This window comes from Podarcis pityusensis (genome assembly GCF_964106645.2).
Source record: "Podarcis pityusensis genome assembly, chromosome: Z".
Lineage (NCBI taxonomy): Eukaryota > Metazoa > Chordata > Lepidosauria > Squamata > Lacertidae > Podarcis > Podarcis pityusensis.
The window spans coordinates 27,631,737-27,649,616 of record NC_138044.1 but is presented as its reverse complement, the minus strand read 5'-3'; the positions used below and the strand labels follow the sequence as shown (position 1 = coordinate 27,649,616).

General features: G+C 41.9%; 1 protein-coding gene across 11 annotated transcripts in view; it reads right to left on the bottom strand.

Moving 5' to 3' along the window:
- TENM1 (teneurin transmembrane protein 1) overlaps positions 1 to 17,880 on the bottom strand; it is a 410,060-nt gene that overhangs the window by 322,287 nt on the left and 69,893 nt on the right. The window contains exon 1 of one of the 11 annotated variants that reach the window (XM_080991228.1): positions 17,041 to 17,078. The exons of the other annotated variants lie outside the window; for them this stretch is intronic. The gene's annotated coding sequence lies outside the window, so the exon portion shown is untranslated. Of the gene's footprint in view, positions 1 to 17,040; positions 17,079 to 17,880 lie in introns of those variants that run through there. 11 annotated transcript variants of the gene reach the window in all.

The following is a 17,880-nucleotide window of genomic DNA, read 5'->3' as shown; positions in this document are numbered from 1 at the left end:
TTAGAGCAGGGGTCCCAAACTGTTTTGGGCCCAAGGTCACATTTGGAAACCGCCATGAGGACTACGAAGTAACCATTTCACAGAAGAAAAACTGACAATACTCAGGCAATACACCTTCACAAGCACCTATATGTTCCTAATTTGGGAGCCTATCCATACAGGAATGGAGGAAGTAAAATACAATATGTGGTTGAAGTAGGTCACCTACTTTAAAATAAGAGATACAACTTTCTGAACTAAACCCACAATATTTCAATTTCTACTAACTGAAAAGACAACCCTTAAAGCTCTCCTGCTCTTTTCTAAAGAATAATGTATTCCTGTCGTGAGGTACATTAATGAATGCACAATAAGGGGAGGAGATCTATAGCTAAAAAGACATGCTAGGAATCCTTTGACTACACCACTTATACAAAAGAAAAAAATCTAACACTTTGGGATGTCATATAGATCTAACATAGTGTCCAAGGAGGCTGTTTGGGTTCACAAAGCAATGAACGGATAACACACCCATATCTGCAGAAGTTTCCTCTTGAAAGAAGGTGAGACTTCTTTATTTTAAAATAAATTTTTCTATTTTAATGTAAAACAATCATCTAAAATTAAGCAAGATCATGTTTAATTTTAGCTGCTGGGTCATTTAAAATATTGTTCATTCTCCCCTGCCCCTCCAAAACAAAGTCTCTAGAAAGCAAAATGAACAGAATGAAAATGATTCACACGAAATAAATTAGTCTGATGAAGTGCTACCCTTTTTGATCCATATGGTAGCATATGGCAAGGCAGGCAGAAAAAAAGATGTGTTACAGTATTTACATTTCAGTTGTGGAACTCTGTATTGACTGTGGTGTGGCTTTCACTTTTCTATAATTAATTTCATCCTCATAAATGATATTCAACCAACAATGCATTGCATTTGCACCTTTAGAAGCAAACTTAATCATGTCCCCCACCCCATTTCTATTCGCAACATACAGAATGCAATTAAAATCATCACCATCATCAACAACAACAAAATAGTTAAAACAGCATCTAGTATTAGTATTAGGAGAGTCATATAACATTAGTAACCACAACAGCCACAACCAAAGACCAAAACAAAATCTCAATAGAAACAGTCAGGAAATTCCAGGCGAAACAGAAAGGTATTTTAAAGCTGCAATCCTAATCCCATTTACACAAGAGTAAGACCCATTGAATTCAATAGGACTAACATCTCAGTAGACATGGGTAGGATTACAATGTAGCTGCCTGCGAAAGCCCTTCTATAATTGGTGCTTGCCTCATTGCCATAGGGCTCCATTGAGAAGAAGGGCAGGATATAAACTGAATAAATAAATAAAATAACAAGATGGGCACCATAATGGAGCCAGCCAGACTTCAAGTAGATAGTAGAAGAGTCCAGAGGGTCCCTTCTGTAGACCTGGGCAGACCATACAGGAAAATGCAACCTTGAGCACAGGAAAACAACAAACTGAGCTACTTCCAGCTCCACCTTGAGGGTGAAGGAAGGGAAGGGGAAAAAGAATCGCTGAACTTCTCTGGCCATGATTTTCCAATCCATGAAATGAGAATAATAATAATAATAATAATAATAATAATAATAATAATAATGCTTGCCTATCTCACAGAGGAACCAATGGTTTTAAATCACTCACCTTTCCCAATGAGCGTCAGGGCTCTACAAAAGGCAAGATACATCTTGCACTAAGCATGTATTAGTATCTCTCTAGAAACCTTAAGAAAAACTGAGGATAAATTGCTGTAAGTGTATGTATGAACATTAACCTGAAATCTTAATTTTATGGAACAATGGCTCTGAATAACAGAAAGGATAGAAGCCTGCCAAAAGCAAGATTATAAACTTGCATATCCAAATGTGCCATGAGCCATTCAGGACTGAAGATGGTGGATTTTAATTAATCACTTCTTAGAGGTGCAGTGCTGTGATTCAGTAGTCGGGAATTAGACAGCTACAGTCCCCTGGTTTTGCTGCTGGGTGTGACTGGGTATAGCTGAGATGGAAACACAATTTCCAAAAGGCAGGGAGAGCTATAACCCCCACTCCTCATACCTACAAGAATAACAGAGGGAGTCTGCAAGTTTTCAGGAGGAATTCCAGTGGCCAGTCAGGGCAAAATAATTGACAGAAAAAGTAAAGATGCTTCAACCCCCTACCCCTCTCTCCCTTTAACAGTCACTAATAGTCTACATGCTTCAAGGAGGAATAGGGGGTGGGTGGCCTATCAGATATATTTTTTGGACTTCAGCTCCCATCAGCTCTAATCTTTGGCTATGCTGCCTGGGGCTGATGGGAGTTGAATGGAGTCTAGAAGACCACAAATTCTCCATCCCAGTTAAAAAGGATGAACCACAGCTCAGTGACTGAGCACATGCTTTCCATGCAGAGGGTGCAAGGTTCAGTCCCCAGAATCTCCAGAGAGCACTGGGAAAGTCTGGAAACCTAGCAAGCTGCTTTTAGTTGGAGTGGACTACACTGAGCAGAATAGACCAACAGTATAACTCTGTATAAATTAGCTTCCTGTGTGTCTGAATTCTCAATGTAAAAAGCTGTGGCAATACCTGAAGGTCTGCCAACATCACCCCCCACCCCACCCCAGAACCATAGGACTCTAAAAACTACAAAGGAATAGAGAGGAGTAATGAATCAGGGGCAGCGATATTGCAAGGCTTACTGCATGCATCACGCTCCGCATTTCCCACATTTCCCAAGTTAAATAGGCAGAAACAGCTTAACCTGATTAAATTCTCATGCCCTGGACAACTGCAGAGTTTCACCATTGCTCGGCAAGCTTAATCCATAAACGCACAAAATGACATAAAACATTTCTATTAATATTCCTTTGCAAGACACTAAACTTATAATTTTGCAGGAAAGGAGCATATCTATGAAAGGAATTAGCAAGGACCTCCAAGCAGCTTTTCAAGGGTTAGTTAAAATATTAAGATTTCCCCCCTCACAATAAACCTCCCCACCCTTCAATGCCTGCAGCGGGTGTGTATGAATGTTTGACAGGCAGTATAATTAAACATCTGCAGCAAGAAAAAGAACATTTCAACATTCTTTTTTCTCCAAGATTATGCTCATTTCAGTGTGTTAAAAGAATCGACGTAGCAAATGAATGACTTTCTGCCTGACCTTCATGTATTACTTTCCCTTTTTAGGGAGTGCATTAGGTAACACAAGTGGGAGCCATTGGTGGCTGGTGCTTGTTGGGACTGGTAAGGTGGGAGGTAGGGAGACCAACAGTAGATGGGACCAGAATGAGTGAGAGGCAAAAGCAACTCTATCTTCTTCCCTGCTGAGCAACACCATGACTAAGAAGGAGGAAGCTGACAGAGATTGCCATCCCCTGTAAAGAGGTGGGCAAGTGGGGGCTAAGGAAAGACAGGAGGACAACCAATATGATCACGGGTCTGGAAACCAAACCTTATGAGGAACAGATGAACGAGCTGGGTATTTTTAGCCTGGAGAAAAGGAGACTGGGAGGAGATATGATAGCCATTTTCAAATATCCATGGAAGATGGAGGAAGCTTGTTTTCTTCTGCCTAGGAGGATAATACCCAAACCAACGGCTTCAAGTTACAAGAAAGGAGATTTTGACTAAACACCAATAATAACTTTTTGATGGTAGGAGTTGTTGATGGTAACACCCTCAGAAGGTGGTGGACTCTCCTTCCTTGGAGGTTTTTAAGCAGAAGTTGGATGGCCATCTGTCATGGATGCTTTAGTTGAGATTCCTGCATTGTAGGGTTTTGTTTGTTTTTCTGAGCCTGCTGATACTTCCAAGTGCTTGGATGTTGTTATTTTGACTACTACTTATGAATCCACACTTAATAAGCTCACAATTTTTATATAGGAAGAATAGATTCATCAGCATCTTTAACTTATGTAAGTCTACCTGTTGTATTTATGTACATCCTGCCTAGTTCTTGCCTGGTGGCCAGTGCTGAGTCATCAGGGGATGAACCAGACACTCCATAGGTCAAGGACCTGCTGAAGAACCCTTGGTGCTGTCAGAGGAGGTAAAGGACCCCTGGATGTATGAATGTTTGACAGGCAGTATAAACATGGTCCAGTGAAATTTGACTAGGGGCTGCGGCGCTCATCTCTGCTTTCAGGCTGAAGGAGCCTGAAAGCTTTCCGGGTCATGTGGCCAGCATGACTAAAATACTCTGGCGCACAGAACACTAACGAGTGCTAGAGTGCACGGAAACACTGTTTACCTTCCCGCTGCAGTGGTACCTGAAGGGATGCGGGTGGCGCTGTGGTCTAAACAACTGAGCCTCTTGGGCTTGCTGATCAGAAGGTCAGCGGTTTGAATCCCCATGATGGAGTGAGCTCCCGTTGTTCTGTCCCAGCTCCTGCCAATGTAGCAGTTTGAAAGCACACCAGTGCAAGTAGATAAATAGGTACTGCTGCAGCAGGAAGGTAAACGGCGTTTCCATGCGCTCTGGTTTCTGTCATGGTGTTCTGTCATGGTGTTTCCAGAAGTGGTTTAGTCATGCTGGCCACATGACCCAGAAGGCTGTCTGTGGACAAACGCGGGCTCCCTTGGCCTGAAAACGAGATGAGCGCTGCAACCCCATAGTCGCCTTTGACTGGACTTAACTGTCCAGGAGTCCTTTACCTTTTTACCTTGTCAGAGGAGGAGCCACCTCAGTCCTTGAGAATCCCCACACCAAAAAGGCCAAGGTGAAAAAAAGCAAAAACATAACATGTGTATGAACCGAACCCAGAGCTGGTGTGTGGCTCATGAGTAAGCAGTATCTGGAACTCAGTTACCACCAGCAGCTGGGGTTAGGGTAGGACACTAAGGTGAACAAGGTCTCCCACGAGAGCCTTATAGTTGCTGGAAACAACACAGGTCTCTGGCTCCTTCATCCCAATTGCTGTGCTGTACCTTGTCTGAACACTCTGTGCTATTGACCTTGCTTCTGCATTGTTTTTTGGACCTAGAATGCTTCTCCATGCTTGACATTTGTTGAGGCTATGCTATGCCTTGAACCCTGCTTGTTGGGGGAAGCATTTAGCTAAAAAGTTTTTACTTCCTGGGACTGAGACCTAGTTTTATAACTGTAATTGTTTTATATGTTTTTAAAATTGTATATTGTATTACTGAGGAGCACAACAGTTTACAAGTTGTTGTTTTTTACCCACTCTTCACCATAACGATGATGCAATATACAATTATAAAAACAAATAAAGTTGTTACAATTATAAAGCAAGAATGAAATTATAAAGGAGGCTAAGGGGTGTGTGTGTGGGTGTGGGTGTGGGTGTGGGTGTGTGTGGGTGTGGGTGTGTGTGAGACATGCGGGGGGGGGGGTCTCAAGGGTAAGAGAAAGAGAGTTTGACAGCTGCATTTGGTCCCTGGACTAGAGAAGTTCAGGGGGGAGAACTGAGGGGCACCACTACCTCACAGCATATTCTGGCTGAGACCATCACCCCACTCTGCCTAATGGTAGAACTGGCCCTGAAAATTGCTTTAAAACAAGTTATTTGATTAGAGCCATGTGTAGTCCAGTACAGATAATGTATTCTGTATAGGAAAGTTTCTTCTTGGTTAACACCATCCTAGACTAAATATTAGTAAAAGCATTTTGCCTCATCAGTTCTGCTTCAGTGCAAACATACGATTAACAGAACGAACAAACAGTGTGGATGCTTTGCCATCAAACCCTGACAAATGACAGGCAAGCATGGTCATGGGGGTACCATAAACTGCTGACGCTGTTACACCAGAGTTTATATTACAGTGGAACCACATTACAACTAGGAGTAGAAAATTAAATTCCATCAAGCATAGCTAAATGTTGTTTGCACTTAAGAATATGTGAGTAAAACCAATCCAAACCAACACATGAATTTGGTGCAAAGGTTTTCTAATATGTAGGATAATCCTGTGCAACCTCAGGCGATCTTCCAACAAAGCATTTCAGATGCCTATGTGTTTCCTCTCTGACTGCCTTATAATACAAAGAAGATGCTTACCTATTGGCCACCTGACATCATCACCATCCAGCAATGGAAAAATTACATCTGTAACCACAAAGGAAGCCAGCTTTTTCTGCAAAACAAGGAAAGACCTAGAATTTCTTTTGGGGGGAGGCAATTTAAATTGATTTAGCTAGGGCTCCTAAAGAAAATATATCTGGAGGGAAGGTTTTCTCTTGCAAAAGCCAACTCTATTCACAGAAAACACGTCAAGGCACTTTGGTTACACGAATAGCACCTGGGACAACTACAGCACAGAGCTTTATAGGACAATGGGTCTAACCACTGAAATGAGTCTGCCCATTGTGGAGACAGTGTTTGGCTTGAAAGCTTAAGAATGGTGGGCATTCCTTCAGCATGGTAAGCGAGTAAAGCCCTCTTCAGGCATTCCATAATGGGAAAGGAGAGGGCAGCAAAGATGGATATGCTGGCTCTGGCTCTGCTCCTTCACTTTCAAACTCATGGAAAGCAAAAGCCTGCAGCGATGAGCCTTTTTTTAATCCATGGAGTCTCCACACAAGCTTTTAAATTCTGCACAGGGACACAGGAAACCGCATTATCCTCAGTCATATACTACTAGTCTATCCAGCTCAGTACTGAACCAGATCTGGACCTGGTGTCCCTTCAGACAGAGGACTATCCTCTGTAATTTAATCCTTTGAGACTACTTTCTTTTGTATTAAGAAGCTAACAAGCTAACAAACAAACAAATAGTGAAAAAGTTGTATAATAATAATAATAATAATAATAATAGTAATATCATCTGAAGCTCCAACTGTTCCCTTACAAACCCATGCAAATATAAGTTCCTCTGAGCATCTGCTTTACATGCTAATATCATCTGAAACAGGATGTGTGGCAACCCACACAGGGACTTCTCCATGGTGGTACCAAACCTATGGATTTCCCTCCCTAGGGAAGTTTGTCTGTCTCCCTCCTTATTGACTTTTAAACGCCAGACCAAAGAGGCCCTCTTGCGTAAGGCTTTCAGGTTTTCCTAATTACCCATTTCCTTCTTGTTTCTAGATTCAGGTAGGTAGCCGTGTTGGTCTGATGCAGTCGAAATAAATAAAAGAATTGTCCAGTAGCATGTTAGAGACCAACAAAGCTTGTTCTGGGTATAAGCTTTCATGTATCTGAAGAAGTGTGCATGTGCACGAAAGCTTATACCCAGAACAAACTTAGTTGGTCTCGAAGGTGCTACTGGACAATTTTTTTATTTATTTTATTTATTCCTTCTTGTTTCTGTTACTCTAAATCATGTTGCTAATTACTAATTCATTTACTGAATTTTTTGAAAATGTTATTTTTATAGTATTGTAATTTTTGTATGTGTTTATTAGTGTACAGTGGTACCTCAGGTTACAGATGCTTCAGATTACAGATGCTTCAGGTTACAGACTCCACTAACCCAGAAATAGTACCTTGGGTTACAAACGTTGCTTCAGGATGAGAACAGAAATTGTGCAGCGGCAGTGCAGTGGCAGCGGGAGGTCCCATTAGCTAAAGTGGTGCTTCAGGTTAAGAACAGTTTCAGGTTAAGAACGGACCTCCGAAACGAATTAAGTTCTTAACCTGAGGTACCGCTGTATTTGTGAGACTTTCAAATCAAGGGCAGCTTAGAGATATTTTATCAAAACGTGGAAATCAGTAGCATCTGCCAATGCCATAGAAGTAGGTGCAGTTGAGGATTGATGTGCAAACCTATGTTTTTCTGCACTGCATTTCATTTATGAAGGACAGCTATGCATCTTCAGAGACTGCATAGTACAATGAGAAAGGGTTTCAAACGCACATCTCTCCTTTTAGTTAGTCATCAGACTGCATTCATCTTCCCTTTGGACTTTTCCTGCCAGCGATTCAAAGGGAAATACCAACTGTGCATTCTGATCCGATAGGGAAAAAAAACAGCAACAGAAAGACAGAAACTGAAAATGATCCAGCATAAAATGATATCAAGTACTGTAGTAGCGTCAAATATTGTTCCTGGCTATGCTAGATATCACCCATCAGAAAACACATGCATAGGATTTGCCAGGCTGCATGATACCTTCTCATGGAGAACTGATTAATCTTTTGACAGGTTCGCCCATGTAACTCGAGGGAGTAGGTTTCTGTAACACAGCTGAACAGTGGTGAAAAGGGACCGAAGAAACTATGGGAGCATTCAGACACAGGGGAAATTGTGTTAGTTTTCCTGGTTATAATCCTAACACTTCTGTCCCATTTTCTAACATTCTCTTTATATATTGTATCTGTTGTGCTGTGGAACTGAGGCTTTTTGATTGACAGAATGGCTATGTTATACTAAATTTTATTCATGCCTGTGGCCATGGTTGGAACAATAGTGAACATCACTGGACAACAACACCATTCCTCTATCCTTCTTGCACATGTGTGCTCCTGGTCCTCCATGATTCACCCATGAAAATGGCAAGAAATAACTGTATGCTGGGATACGGCCCCAAATTTCATCACTTTATTCCTATGGTTTTCTGAGTTAATAGGGTTTCAAAGAGATTATTTCTGGAGCCAATTAACATGGAAATTAGAACTGAATGTCCACTATATTCCACTTCATATGTTATATGAAAGTCTCGGATACAATATGGAAATTAACGGCCAGAGAAAAATGGGGGAAACAGAATAAACTGCTGTGTGGATGCAGCTTATGTTTAAGAGAGAAGCTTTCCTTTATGGGGCACTACAGAGCAGTTTATTAATTTCAGTTTCATAGGGTTGGATTCCGATGCTTAGAATAGACCCTTCTGAATGCACTGCTGTCACTCAAGGCTCAGCTGGCCTCCGCGGCACAGAGTGCCTTCTATCAGCTTCGGCTGTTGCAGACTCTCCAAGTGTCCCTATTTTCAAGGGACAGTCCATTCCAGTTTCTGATTTTATCCTGGAATGTCCCGCTTTTCCTTAGGATGTCCCTATTTTCACTGGAGAAATTTTGGAGAGTATGGAATCATGTGACCCCGAGCCAAGGAAATAAGTAACAACAATAGAAGAGGACATGTCTATTTTCATCGGAGAAATGTTGGAGGGTATGCTGGTGGCCCAGCTGCACCCTTATCTGGATAGGCATAGCCTATCTTCTGTAGTCTATGCTCCAGTAACCTAGGTTGTTGTTGTTTAGTCATTTAGTCGTGACCGACTCTTCTTGACCCCATGGACCAGAGCATGCCAGGCACTCCTGTCTTCCACTGCCTCCCACAGTTTGGTCAAACTGTTGGTTAACTTAGGTTAGATTACAGCAATGCATTATACAATAGGGCTGCCTATGAAGATTGTTCAGAAACTTCAGCTGCTGCCAAATTCAGCGACCAAGCTACTCACTTAGACAAGACAATTTGACCATATAATACCAATCCTGGCCCAACTGCGCCAGCTGCCAATTGGTTTCAGGGGCCAATTCAAAGTGCTGGTTTTGACCTATAAATCCTTAAACAGTTCTGGACTGTAATACCTCAAGGACTGCCTCTCCCCAGAGGAATCGACCGGGACCCTGCAATGACCATATGAGGCCCTTCTTCATGTGCCTTCTCTGTGAGAGGAGGTCCGAAGGGCAGCAACACAACAACAGGCCTATTCTGCAGTGGCTCCCCATTTGTGGAATGCTCTCCCCAGGGAGGCGTTCCTGGCGGCTTTGTTACATATCTTTAGGCACCAGGCACAAACATTCCTCTTCTCCTGGCCCTTTGAGTAATTAAACAATTGATGGCCTTTTAAACTGTTTGTGGGTGTTTTTTGTGTTTGTTTGTTTTTGCTACTATGTTATGCATATTTGCGTTTTTATTTTGTAAACCACCTTGTGATCATCAGATGAAGGATGGTCCATAAATTTAATTAAGTAAGTAATGAGTAATAATAATAATTACTACAAGTCTCTTTTCAGTGTGAGTCATCTGCCATCTACATTTAAACAGTCATAGCTTCCGCCAAATAACCCTGGGAATTGTTGTTTGTTAAGGGTCCTGAGAGTTGTTATGCAACCCCTATTCCCTGCACAGAGTTACAATTCTCAATTCCTTTTTCCAGAGTACTCAGAGAATTGTAGCTCTCTGAGAGAAAATAAGGGCCTCCAACCCTAACAACAAATTGCAGTTCTCAGAGTACTTTGAGAAAAGCCATGGCTGTTCAAAGTAGTATAATAGTGCTTTAAAGGTAAACTGCTGATGGGACCTATGACTAAGTTTGTATCCAATTTAAGGAAGCAGACCTTAAACCATTTAGCTCTGTGACCATGACTTGAGCAGCTGTTTAAAAGCATATACATCTCCATCCACACAATATGTAAATGATATGCAGTTTCTACACTGTAGAAACAGACTAAAAATGGTGTCAGATCCTGATTTTCCCCGAAGTTAAAAATAGAGCACAAGGGGTTTTCCCCCCATTGCTGCAAAAGGTCAAGATTTCAGATGTTCAGGTCCTACAAGACCTTCATATCCAGAAAGATAATCATTTGCCTTCACATCATGGCAGTAAAAAGAGATGACTGCCAATGTAGGCGAAGGATTCCAAATACATAATGTGCCTTTGTTCATTTTGTCCACACATTGGTCTGCACATCCCCACCCCCACCCTGTATGGGTTATAAGTTATCCCATACATACGTTGCAGGAGATATGCAATCCTAGTGCATGGAATTTTCAACTGAGAATTTTGACTTAAAAGGCACTCTGGTGCCAACTCTCATACTCCACCATGTGTTGTGGAGCTTCTGGACAAAGGAGGAACTCATCCAGCCCCAAAACCAGTGACTTGACCACAGAGCATTTTCCACCTCATATATGTACAACTTGGTCTCTGCAGCACTGAATTTAGCAAGATGACGTTGTCAAACTTCAGCTCTGGCATATTTTTCATCAGAAAAACTAAATCCAGGACTCAGCCATGAGGCAAAATACTAGACACAGCCATTTGCACAATGGATAAAGCCATTTCAGGGAAGTGCTATAGGTCGACGGTAGGATGCGTGCACTGAATGCAGAAGGTCCTAGTTTCAACCCTCATCGCCTCCAGGTAGAGCTGGGAAAGACCTGTCTGAAATCCTAGAGAACCACTGTCAATCATTGCAGGCAATACTGTGTTAAATGAACCAATGGTATGAGTTGGTAAAAGGTAGCATCCTACAATTCTATTTATGAACTGCCCACAATGGTGCTACAAAAGGGATTATGTTTAAGACCCTGGGGCATCCTTTATTCTCATTAACTCTTGACAGCATTTTAAGTTAACAAAACTCAGAACGCCAATCTGCATTTAAAAATACCACTAATGAATGCTCCGTGCATTGAAGTTCCACTTCAGGCAAACCACCAGATGAAAGGTTTACTTTCATGAACACCCAAAACAATGATTTCAGTGTAATGGCCACAGCGATCATTATTTTCCAGTGCCATGTCAATGTCATCCTTTGCAAACACACATCACTGTGTTGCAAGGGTTGTTAAACAGTAGACTCAAATCTTAGCCAAAGTCTTAATTAAAACTTCGGCTTTAAACAAACTTAAAACAAACTCTTTAAAGCTACCTTTTAAAAAGTTAACTTTTAAAAAATAATAAAGCTAAAATAAAATTAAAGCTACTCTGAAAACAAATTATAGATTAAACATTAAAAGAACGAGAGAGAGCCGGTGTGGTGTAGTAGTTAGATCATTAGACTAAGATCTAGGAGATCAAAGTTAAACTCCCCACATGACCATGAACCTCCATGGGTGACTTTGCTTTATTGTCTCATTCCCTATAGATTATTTTATGTATGCTGCTTCAAAATGCAAATAATAAAATATCTGTTTATAAATATCTTCAATAATTATTATTTTTAGCTGCTTTGGCAGGTCAGTTCCAATGAATGTTAACATTTCCCCAGCAGTACAGATCATAGGAAAAGGTTTTCCTTCTGATTTTGATTCTTTCTCTCTGCCTCTCTCTCTGTGCCCTCCATACTTCTTGACTTTGCTGCAGTTGATACATGAGTGGCAAAAGCAGCCTATTCTAACATAAACAGGTGAACACCTATAGCTGCTGTTGTTAATTACTCGCCCTTCACCCTGAAGTCATGGGGTGGATTGCAAAATTAAAATACAATATTACATTACAACATCATTGCCACAATGCACAATAACATACTGAGCACAATGCAGAGATACCCTTTGTGCAATTCTCCCCTCCACAAAGAGGAGAAAGAGCAAAAGTGTATCCTCTGCGCAATCAGCCGTCATTGCCAAGGAGTGGCAGGTTCACACATTATTGAAGGGGAACGCGGAAGACAGCATAATCAAATTTGGGCAACAGAGTGAGAGAAATAGGAGATTGCATGCCCAAATTTCTACTTCTCCCCTCTGATACATGTGCTATTTGTGGTGAAGCTTCAAATTCAGTACAATACAAGCCTGAATGTTTGGTTTTTTGGGGGAAATTTTAATTACCAAGCCTGAAACTGGATGAGATTTCTGAACTTAAGCTGTTACATGAGCTGCCTAGTTAATTTTGACACCCCTGAGGTATGAAGCATGCTGAGTCATCCTGCACGACTGAAGAGCTCTTCATGTTGCAAAGTTTCCATGCACTTCTTTTTGAAAAATAAGCTAGGCCTAATTAATCCAGTTAGGTATAACAGGAGGTTTGATGGGGGATCAAGAGCCTTTGTTGCAGCAACAGCTGCTCCAACATCTGCTTTGATCTGCTTTTCAATCACTCTCGCCTTTCTGTGACCACATTCTTGGTTTGGATCATTGCAAGATCATTGCCCATAGCTCAGTGGTAATACCTATGCTTTGGATGAAAGTAGTCCCAACTTCAATCCTTTCCATCTCTAGGTAGGAGTGGGAAAGACTCCTGCCTTAAACCCTGGAGAATCACTGGCATTCAGTGTAGACAATACCAACATAGATGGGCCAGTGGCATGACCGGTTCCTATAATCTTACTCTTGTGAAAGAACCATAGCTTCAATATCCCTGAACTAGAGTCCTGTTCCTCATGCCTGCAATGAAATGCACTCTAGTCCATGAAGACACCATAACTATTTGGTTAGTCTCTCAAGCCTGTTAGTTGTCACTGCAACAGTAGAAATACAGATACCCCTACTGAATTTATTAGATTTGTGGAGATTGTAGCTTCTCCACACCGCTCCATCATAGCAACCGAATCTGAGAAGAAGGAAACTGAGGAAAAGCTGCTCATTTCTGTTGAGTGCACCTTCAGAAGAAGGAGGTTGACTAAGGATGGGATTCAATTAAGTTGCTGCATGCGTGGAATGAGGTCCAAACGTGCAACAGGACTTTGCCCCCTCTCCACCCCAACATGCCCACGCCAGAACATAATATTGTTCCCTGTGTTCTAACATTGGGAAGGGGGAAACAACTCAGCAGGGTTATTTGAAGCAGATAGCAAAAGGTTTAAACCCCTACTTTCCTGACTCCTCTTTCCATTTTTTTAAACAAGATAGGCTCTCTGTCACAAGAATTTGTATGTAATTTGCAGCATGTCTTTCAATATGTTAGCATCATTACTAGAAAAACAACTGCAGCTCATTGATGAACACAGTGTTCATTGGCAGAAGCAGCCCAACAAACAACAAGTCCATTAAGCAAATCCCCAAGTTTATTTTGGGCTCTGGACAGAAACAGGTAGATCCATTTATCAAGCTTAATTTATTGGGTGTAAATGACTGTCAGCTCTTTGATAAAACAGTTCTCCTGAGCCACTTCAAATGCACAGCCAATAAAGAGCTGTCGAGCAACAAGACGCTTTATACATTTCTCCCCTTCAAAAAACGAGATAATAATAATTAAAAAGCGAACAAACAAGAGCTATTATCCTGGCAGATGTCACACCTCCAAGAATCATCATCTGTACTCTAAAGAAAGGATGGATACATCAGTTTGTTTCTGGCGTCTGTCTGACATGGGCTCATTCATGTCTCCATTTTTGCACTAATCTGTGAAGTCTTTAGGTGTTTATTTAAATATGAATTTTCACTAATACATATTTTATCACAACATATTTAAATTACATATTGTATCTCAGTGAACTCATTTCCATAACTATTTTATCCTAAGGTGCATACTTTTTAATGCATTTGGGTACAGAAGTTTTAAAGGAGAATTCTATCTCAAAATTCAGATTAAATCCAAAGGACAACTCCTGCCACATCCACACTGCAATTAAAGCACTATTTTAACAGTCATGGCTTTCCCATTAAGGAATTCTGGGAACTGTCATTTCTTAAGGGTGCTGGAAGGGATAAAATAAAGTTTCCAGTATTCCTTGGGAGAAGCCATGACTGTGAAAGTAGTATAGATGCACCCTCTTATTGCTACTTCAAAGGTTGGCTACAAACTTCTTTTCATATGTGGCATGAAACTCTTTTCTTTCTTTTTTTTGAAATTAGATTTACAGCCCAATCTCACTGTTCATGATCCACATATAGAAGCTAGATTCCACAGAGGGATCTCCTCATCTCAGCATCGCAAAGCATGTCACATGAGGGCCAGGGGGAGTCTATTGTACTTGGTGTACAGATCTGGGGCATGACAAACAAGCCCACTTCATCTGAACTTTGCATATAATTAGGTGTGTGTGAGGGTGTATGTTGTAGTGGCTAGAGTGTTGGGCAAGAACCTGGGTGTTCAAATCCCAACTCAGCCATGAAGGTCACTGGATGACCTTTGGCCAGTCACTGCCTCCCCACCTAACCTACCTTACAGGGTAGGTCTGGGGATTAAATGAGGAGCGGACGAATCATGTATGCTACCTTGAGCTCTTTGGAGAATAAAAGTAGATAAAAGTAGATAAAACCTGTCATATTTTGATTTATCCCCTTTATGAGCAAAGAAATTTGTATTACATCTTTGGAATATAAACTAGGCAACACTCCCACATTTATTAAATTGAGCATAATTTTAATTTTTGTACATGGTCTTTTTCATCCTTTGGAAAGTGGGGGGTCAGGACAAATACTCCTGTTAAAGTAAAAAGAAAATGACAGGTGTCTCCCCCCAATTTCATGTTTCATTTTAAAAGATGATCCTGTAACCCCACAATCAGTGGCGTAGAGTGGGGGGTGCAGGGGGGGCCGGCCGCACCGGGCGCAACATCGGGGGGGGCGCTCGCACTCGCAGCTCTCTGCCCCTACCTGGCTCACTCAGGGTTAGGGGGTGCAAATTACTTGCCTTGCCCCGGGTGCTGACAACCCACGCTACGCCACTGCCCACAATAGCTGTAGAAAGAGAGAAAGTGTCGTGTGTGTGTGTGTGTGTGTGTGTTTAAAGTAGTGTAGGGAGGGGTTCAAGCTGGCTGGTAAATCTTTTTGTGACTTACTAACTGCTGTAGACTTATTTTTAAGGCTAGCTTTTCCAACTGGACCTTTGGTGATGACAACCATTTAAAGTGCACGTGCAGATCCAAAACCTGTGGGTGCCTGTTTGGGCAGGAAGATTTTTTGGACCAGCCCACAACACAAACGGACTGACAAGTTTAAAAAGTCTGTACTGCTAGAGAGGCTACTGCATTTTGCCTCCAGATTATAGGTTCCACTAGGCATTAACACAGAGGCAAGGAACCTGTGGACCACCAGGTATTTTTAGACTTTAGCAACTTCTATTGCTTAGTTATGCTGGGTTGGCCTGATGGGGATTGTAATGCAACAATATTTGGAAGGCCACTGGTCAGCCACCCCTGCATGGATGGTCCAGCAGCACGGAGTGTCTGGAGTGCTACAACTTCAGTCATATCTGGGGTTCCTGAGAGATAACCCTCATGGAACCAAGACAAGCATCACCAAAATGATCCTTTTTGGACAACATGTTTAGCTAAATTTGCAGCTTTTTGACCACCGTCTTTCCATATTGCAAATGTGTTGCATTTTTCCTACTCACTCTGTATATTCACCACAGAAATATATTAAGCCATCAGACTGACTGTATTGGCTTTCCAGGTTCTAAACCTCACCAATGGTTTGTTCATTTTTTTTCCCTTTCCTTGGTTTTGTACTCTCTGAACTGTAGCATGTTTTGTTAATATTCCATTCCATAGCTATGAGGCCCTCACTTTCTAGCAATCACAGCAGGGTTTAAGCCAATGGCTGCTTGTGCACTCCTATGCCAGATTGCGTGAGCACTGAAAGTTTAATTGGTAATAAAGATACTGTCACTTTGCTTATATCCAGCAGAGGAGCCTGAAATGTATCTTATTAGGTAATAAAGAACTGGAAAGGATCACTTTCTTTCCTATCAACATGTGGGATTCTCTAGGGAGGCTGGCGCTTTTCGTTTGATGTGCCACAGCACATCAGATAAGCATTGGAGGGGGGGGATGCAGAACTATGTCAATAGAACAGGGCAAAACATATCTAATCGATTGATCAACTGCCAATGTGATGCAGTTTGCTAAAATAAAATAAAAGTCTGTGCATAAGGTATTCAAAGGAAATCTAAAGGAAGCAGTCATCATTAACTTTCTCCTTGCAGAGCTGCAGGATAGAATCTGAAATTCAGTTCAGGACTGATAAGCTCTGACATAAAAATTCATGGCTCTTAAACTTCCATTATTGAAGTTTTGGACTTTCCAGAGCTTTAAAATATCAAGTTAAATATTCCAGATGTACCCATATTTATGCACTTGAGAGCTCAGTCAAGCCAGAAATAATAATCCTGAATGATTTACAGGCAACTACCCCATTTGCATTGGGGTTACATTCTGAGGCACTGTGCCCCATCCTGTTCCACCCATTTTGAGACGTTTTCAGGTCACTTCCTGGTTCGGTGCAGTGCGTGTATGCACAGTCACACACATACTGAACACACATAAATGGGTGTATAAAGTTGATCAATAATGGTCTGAAGATTTGTTTTCCTTCACCCCAAATGATAGATTGACAATTTCTATTCATTTCCTTTTGGGGAGAGGTTTGTTATCCTGGATATTTTTTTGATAATGAGCATTCACACTTTACACTGTGGGTATACTTTGCGGGATCGAGCGAGGTGCTTTGGACCTCAGGGAACTTACCAGTTTGTGTGGGCTGGGCCTGCCTCTCTGTGCTATTCTTTGAAGGCTAACGCCCAGCCTCAGTAGTCAAAATACACTGTTGGGAGGTGGGGCCAGTTGAATAAATAGGGGGTGGAGCAGCAGCCAGGCAGTCGGCTCAGGAGCTTCACCCACCCAACCCTCCCTTTGTTTAATGTTTATTGATTACGGGTTAACCTTTTTCTTCCTGTTTAGTGGGTGCTGCTACAGTCTTTTGACTGGTTGCTGTTGAAGAGCCAGGAAGAAATTTTCCTGCATTGGCAGGTTTTGTCTTCCCTGTAGCAATTTGTCACAACTTTGGCAGTTTAAAGCCTTGGGTGGAATCCTGTAGTCTTTTCTCCCCTAAAATTGGGGGGGGGCGTGAAGTGGTGACTCATCCCCTCCCCTGCGGCGGTGATTCCAGGGTCCCCACTTAAAGGGGTTGTAATATGGGTGTCACTGGCCATACACTGAAAGGTTGTGAGTGAACTACCCTGCGTGCGGGGATATGGGGTGAGCTGCTTGTGTACGCATACGTCTCACAGAGCAACCCCATATCCCGTTTACCCTAATGAGCCCCAGTTCCCTCGGCTGGGGGGCTGGGAGGGATACACGCCCAAGGCCTAAGCCAAGGTCTTCCTACATTTGAGAGTTTAAAAAAGTTGTGGCCAAATTTTAATTCCATAACACATCATGAGTCATTTCTGGTGTTCCTTGGGGGCTGGGGCGGTCACCGCCTGGCCACGCAATTCAAATTTATTCCTCCTTAAGAGAATGTGCATTTGATTATCACCAGCATTCACTGGCTATTTACTGATGTTACCCTAACAGGTTCTTCTTTGT